We start from the raw sequence: 7,432 nt of genomic DNA on the forward strand, positions 1-7,432 counted from the left end.
GGGATTGAATATTGAGGATTGGGGACTGAGTGTTGAGGGTTGAGTGATGAGAATTGATGTTTGTGGATAGAGTTTTGAAGATTGCAGACTGAGTATGGAGTATTGAAAACTGAGAATTGATGATATTCTATGGAGGATTGAGGATTGACAACTGGTTGTTGAGGACTGAGGGCTGAAGATTGAGGATTCAGGATTGAGGGTTCAGGATTGAGGTTTGAGGACTGAGGATTGAGGATTGAGGATTGAGTATTGAGGATTGAGGATTGAGTATTGAAGATTGAGTATTGATGCCTGAGGATTGAGGATTGAGGATTGAGGATTGAGGATTGAAGATTGAGTATTGGGGATTGAGGGTTGAGGATTGAGGACGAGGACTGACGGTTGAGGGTTGAGGATGAGGGCTGAGGGTTGAGGATTGAGGATTGAAGAATGAGGATTGAGGATTGAGGTTTGAGGACTGAGGATTGCAGATTGAGTATTGAGGAATGAAGATTGAGTATTGAGGATTGAAGATTGACGATTGAGGATTGAGAATTGAGGATTGAGGATAGAACGTTGAGGACAGAGTGTTGAGGGTTGAGTGATGAGCATTGATGTATGTGGATAGAGGTTTGAAGATTGCAGTTTGAGTATTGAGTATTGAAAGCTGTGAATTGAGGATATTCTATTGAGGATTGAGGATTGACAATTGATTGTTGAGGACTGAGGGCCGAAGATTGAGGACTCAGGATTGAGGATTCAGAATTGAGGTTTGAGGACTGAGGATTGAGGATTGAGGATTGAGTGTTGAGTATTGAAGATTGAGTATTGAGGGTTGAAGACTGACGATTGAGGATTCAGGATTGAGGATTGAGGATTGAGGATTGAGGATTGAGGTTTGAAGATTGAGTATTGAGGATTGAAGATTGAGTATTGAGGGTTGAAGACTGACGATTGAGGATTGAGGATTGAGGATTGAGGATTGAGGATTGAGGATTGAAGACTGAGTATTGAGGATTGAAGATTGAGGATTGAGGATTGAGGATTGAGGATTGAGGATTGAATATTGAGGATTGGGGACTGAGTGTTGAGGGTTGAGAGGTGAGAATTGATGTTTGTGGATAGAGATTTGAAGATTGCAGATTGAGTATTGAGTATTGAAATCTGTGAATTGATGATATTCTATTGAGAACTGAGGATTGATGGTTGAGTATTGAGGATTGAGGATTGAGGATTGAGGATTGAGGATTGAAGATTGAGGAATGAAGATTCAGGATTGGGGATTGAGGAGTGACGATTGAGTATTTAGGATTGAGGATTGAGAATTGAGGATTGATGTTTCAAGATTGAGTATTGAGGATTGTAGGATGAGGATTGAGGATTGAGGATTGAGGATCGAGGATTGAAGATTTAGTATTGAGGATTGAAGATAGGGGATTGAGAATTAAGGATTGAGGACTGAGGATTGAATATTGCGGATTGGGTATTGAGGACTGAAGAATGAGGGTTGAGGATTGAGGATTGAGGATTGAGGAATGAGTGTTGTGGATTGAAGATTGAGTATTGAGGATAGAAGACTGACGATTGAGGATTGAGAATTGAGGATCGGGGATTGAGGATTGAAGATTTAGTATTGAGGATTGAAGATAGAGGGTTGAGAATTGAGGATTGAGGATTGAGGATTGAAGATTGAGGATTGGGTACTGAGGATTGAAGAATGAGGATTGAGGATTGAGGATTGAGGATTGAGGATTGAGTGTTGAGGATTGAAGATTGAGTATTGAGGATGGAAGACTGACGATTGAGGATTGTGGATTGAGGATTGAGGATTGAAGATTCAGTATTGAGGATTGAAGATTGGGAAATGAGGATTGAGGATTGAACATTGACGACTGAGTGTTGAGTGTTGAGTTATGAGAATTGATGTTTGTGGGTAGAGGTTTGAAGATTGCAGATCGAGTATTGAGTATTGAAAACTTTGAATTGAGGATATTCTATTGAGGATTGAGGATTGACAACAGATTGATTAGGACTGAGGTCTGAAGATTGAGGATTCAGGATTGAGGATTCAGAATTGAGGTTTGAGGACTAAGGATTGAGGATTGAAGATTGAGTATTGAGGATTGAGGATTGAGGATTGAAGATCGAGGATTGAGGATCGAGCATGGGGGCTGACGGTTGAGGATTGAGGTTTGAGGACTGAGGACTGAGGATAGAGCATTGAGAAATGAGGATTGAGGATTGAGGATTGAAGATTGAGTATTGGGTATTCAGGATTGAAGAATGAGGTTTGAGGATTGACGCTTGAGGATTGAGGGTTGAGGATGTAGGATTGAAGAGAGAGGACTGAGTGTTGAGAATTGAGTGTTGAGAATTGATGCTTGAGGTTTGAAATTTGATTATTGAATATTCTGGATTGAGTATTGAACCATAAGAGTTCAGGATGTTCTATTGAGTATTGAGAATTGAGGATTGATGGTTGAGTATTGAGGATTGATGGTTGAGGGTTGAGTGTTGAATATTGAGGATTGAGGATTGAGGATTGAGGATTGATGATTGAGGATTGAAGATTGATTAGTGATGATTGAAGATTGAGGACGGAGGATTGAGGGTTGAGGATTGAGGACGAGGACTGACGGTTGAGTATTGAGGTTTGAGGATTGAGGATTCAGGATTGAGGACTGAGGCTTGAGGATTGAGGATTGAGCATTGAGGATTGAAGATTGAGGATTGGGAATTGAGGTTTGAAGAATGATAATTGATGATTGAGGGTTGAGGATTGAGGATTGAGGATCTAGGATTGCAGATTGATTATTGAGGATTGAAGATTGGGGATTGAGGATTGAGGATTGAGGATCTAGAATTGGAGATTGACTATTGAGGATGAAGAATGAGAATTGGGTATTGAGGTTTGAAGAATGAGGATTGAGAATTGAGGATTGAGGATTGAGGATTGAGGATCTAGGATTGGAGATTGAATATTGAGGATTGAAGATTGGGGATTGAGGATTGAGGATTGAGTATCTAGGATTGGAGATTGATTATTGAGGATGAAGATTGAGAATTGAGGATTGAGGATTGAAAATTGAGAATTGAGGATGGGGACTAAGGGTTGAGGATTGAGGGTTGACAAATGAGGATTGGGGAATGAGGATTGAGGATTGATGATTCAAGATTGAGTATTGAGGATTGTAGAATGAGGATTGAGGATTGAGGATTGAGGATCGAGGATTGAAGATTTAGTTGAGGATTGAACATAGAGGATTGAGAATTGAGGATTGAGGATTGAGGATTGAAGATTAAGGATTGGGTATTGAGGATTGAAGAATGAGGATTGAGGATTGAGGATTGAGGATTGAGGATCTAGGATTGGAGATTGAATATTGAGGATTGAAGATTGGGGATTGAGGATTGAGGATTGAGTATCTAGGATTGGAGATTGATTATTGAGGATGAAGATTGAGAATTGAGGATTGAGGATTGAAAATTGAGAATTGAGGATGGGGACTAAGGGTTGAGGATTGAGGGTTGACAAATGAGGATTGGGGAATGAGGATTGAGGATTGATGATTCAAGATTGAGTATTGAGGATTGTAGAATGAGGATTGAGGATTGAGGATTGAGGATCGAGGATTGAAGATTTAGTATTGAGGATTGAACATAGAGGATTGAGAATTGAGGATTGAGGATTGAGGATTGAAGATTGAGGATTGGGTATTGAGGATTGAAGAATGAGGATTGAGGATTGAGGATTGAGGATTGAGTGTTGTGGATTGAGGATTGAGTATTGAGTATGGAAGACTGACGATTGAGGATTGAGAATTGAGGATTGAGGATCGAGGATTGAGGATCGAAGATTTAGTATTGAGGATTCAAGATAGAGGATTGAGAATTGAGGATTGAGGATTGAGGATTGAAGATTGAGGATTGGGTACTGAGGATTGGAGAATGAGGATTGAGGATTGAGGATTGAGGATTGAGGATTGAGGATTGAAGATTCAGTATTGAGGATTGAAGATTGGGAATTGAGGATTGAGGATTGAACATTGAGGACTGAGTGTTGAGTGGTGAGTGATGAGAATTGATGTTTGTGGATAGAGGTTTGAAGATTGCAGATTGAGTATTGAGTATTGAAAACTTTGAATTGAGGATATTCTATTGAGGATTGAGGATTGACGACAGATTGATTAGGACTGAGGTCTGAAGATTGAGGATTCAGGATTGAGGATTCAGAATTGAGGTTTGAGGGCTAAGGATTGAGGATTGAAGATTGAGTATTGAGGATTGAGGATTGAGGATTGAAGATCGAGGATTGAGGATTGAGGATGGTGGCTGACGGTTGAGGATTGAGGTTTGAGGACTGAGGACTGAGGATAGAGCATTGAGAAATGAGGATTCAGGATTGAGGATTGAAGATTGAGTATTGGGTATTGAGGATTGAAGAATGAGGATTGACGATTGACGCTTGAGGATTGAGGGTTGAGGATGTAGGATTGAAGAGAGAGGACTGAGTGTTGAGAATTGAGTGTTGAGAATTGATGCTTGAGGTTTGAGATTTGATTATTGAATATTCTGGATTGAGTATTGAACCATAAGAGTTCAGGATGTTCTATTGAGTATTGAGAATTGAGGATTGATGGTTGAGTATTGAGGATTGATGGTTGAGGGTTGAGTGTTGAATATTGAGGATTGAGGATTGAGGATTGAGGATTGATGATTGAGGATTGAAGATTGATTAGTGATGATTGAAGATTGAGGACTGAGGATTGAGGGTTGAGGATTGAGGACGAGGACTGACGGTTGAGTATTGAGGTTTGAGGATTGAGGATTCAGGATTGAGGACTGAGGCTTGAGGATTGAGGATTGCGCATTGAGGATTGAAGATTGAGCATTGGGTATTGAGGTTTGAAGAATGATAATTGATGATTGAGGGTTGAGGATTGAGGATTGAGGATCTAGGATTGCAGATTGATTATTGAGGATTGAAGATTGGGGATTGAGGATTGAGGATTGAGGATCTAGAATTGGAGATTGACTATTGAGGATGAAGATTGAGAATTGGGTATTGAGGTTTGAAGAATGAGGATTGAGAATTGAGGATTGAGGATTGAGGATTGAGGATCTAGGATTGGAGATTGAATATTGAGGATTGAAGATTGGGGATTGAGGATTGAGGATTGAGTATCTAGGATTGGAGATTGATTATTGAGGATGAAGATTGAGGATTGAAAATTGAGAATTGAGGATGGGGACTAAGGGTTGAGGATTGAGGGTTGACAAATGAGGATTGGGGAATGAGGATTGAGGATCGATGATTCAAGATTGAGTATTGAGGATTGTAGAATGAGGATTGAGGATTGAGGATTGAGGATCGAGGATTGAAGATTTAGTATTGACGATTGAACATAGAGGATTGAGAATTGAGGATTGAGGATTGAGGATTGAAGATTGAGGATTGGGTATTGAGGATTGAAGAATGAGGATTGAGTATTGGGGATTGAGGATTGAGGATCTAGGATTGGAGATTGAATATTGAGGATTGAATATTGGGGATTGAGGATTGAGGATTGAGTATCTAGGATTGGAGATCGATTATTGAGGATGAAGATTGAGAATTGAGGATTGAGGATTGAAAATTGAGAATTGAGGATGGGGACTAAGGGTTGAGGATTGAGGGTTGACAAATGAGGATTGAAGATTGAGTATTTAGGATTGAAGATTGAGGATTGAGGATTGAGGATTGAGGACTGAAGATTGGGTATTGAGGATTGAAGGTTGAGAATTGAGGATTGAGGATTGAGGATTGATGATTGAAGATTGAATATTGAGGATTGAAGACTGAGGATTGAGTATTGAGGATTGAGGATTGAGGATTGAGGATTGAGGATTGAGTATTGAAGACTGAGAATTGATGATTGAGGATTGAGGATTGAGGATTGAGGATTGAAGATTGAATATTGATGATTGAATATTGAGGACTGAGGATTGAGGTTTGAAGACTGTGGATTGCAGATTGAGTATTGAGGATTGAAGATTGAGTATTGAGGATTGAAGATTGAGGATTGAGGATTGAGGATTGAGGATTGAGTATTGATCAGTGAGGATTGAGGATTGTGGATTTAGGATTGAGTATTGAGGATTGAAGATTGAATATTGAGGATTGAAGGTTCAGGATTGAGGATTGAGGATTGAGGATGGAGGATGAGGGCTGAGGGTTGAGGATTGAGGTTTGAGGACTGAGGAATGAGGATTGAGGGTTGAGAATTGAGGATTGAGGATTGAGGATTGAAGATCGAGGATTGGGTATTGAGGATTGAAGAATGAGGATTGAGGATTGAGGAGTGAGGATTGAAGATTGAGGATTGAAGGTTGAGTATTGGGTATTGAGGATTGAAGAATGAGGATTGAGGATTCAGGATTGAGCATTGAGGTTGAGGGCTGAGGGTTGAGGATTGAGGTTTGAGGATTGAGGATTGAGGATTGAGGATTGAGGATTGAAGATTGAGTATTGAGGATTGAATATTGAGGTTTGAGGACTGAGGGCTGAGGATTGAGGATTGAGGATTGAGTATTGAGGATGAGGGCTGAGGGTTGAGGATTGAGGTTTGAGGGCTGAGGACTGAGGATTGATGATTGACAATTGAGGATTGAGGATTGAGGATTGAAGATTGAGGATTGGGTGTTGAGGATTGAAGAATGAGGATAGAGGATTGAGGATCGAGGAATGAGGATTGAGGATTGAGTATTGAAGATTGAGTATTGATCAGTGAGGATTGAGGATTGTGGATTGAGGATTCAGGATTGAGGATTGAAGATTGAATATTGCGGATTGAAGATTCAGGATTGAGGATTGAGGATTGAGGATGGAGGATGAGGGCTGAGGGTTGAGGATTGAGTTTTGAAGATTGAGGATTGGGTACTGAGGATTGGAGAATGAGGATTGAGGATTGAGGATTGAGGATTGAGGATTGAGGATTGGAGATTCAGTATTGAGGATTGAAGATTGGGAATTGAGGATTGAGGATTGAACATTGAGGACTGAGTGTTGAGTGGTGAGTGATGAGAATTGATGTTTGTGGATAGAGGTTTGAAGATTGCAGATTGAGTATTGAGTATTGAAGACTTTGAATTGAGGATATTCTATTGAGGATTGAGGTTTGACAACAGATTGATTAGGACTGAGGTCTGAAGATTGAGGATTCAGGATTGAGGATTCAGAATTGAGGTTTGAGGGCTAAGGATTGAGGATTGAAGATTGAGTATTGAGGATTGAGGATTGAGGATTGAAGATCGAGGATTGAGGATTGAGGATGGTGGCTGACGGTTGAGGATTGAGGATTGAGTATTGATGATGAGGGCTGAGGGTTGAGGATTGAGGTTTGAGGACTGAGGACTGAGGATTGATGATTGAGAATTGAGGATTGAGGATTGAGGATTGAAGATTGAGGATTGG

The sequence above is a fragment of the Calliopsis andreniformis genome, unplaced genomic scaffold (genome assembly GCF_051401765.1).
Source record: "Calliopsis andreniformis isolate RMS-2024a unplaced genomic scaffold, iyCalAndr_principal scaffold0091, whole genome shotgun sequence".
In the NCBI taxonomy this organism is placed as follows: domain Eukaryota; kingdom Metazoa; phylum Arthropoda; class Insecta; order Hymenoptera; family Andrenidae; genus Calliopsis; species Calliopsis andreniformis.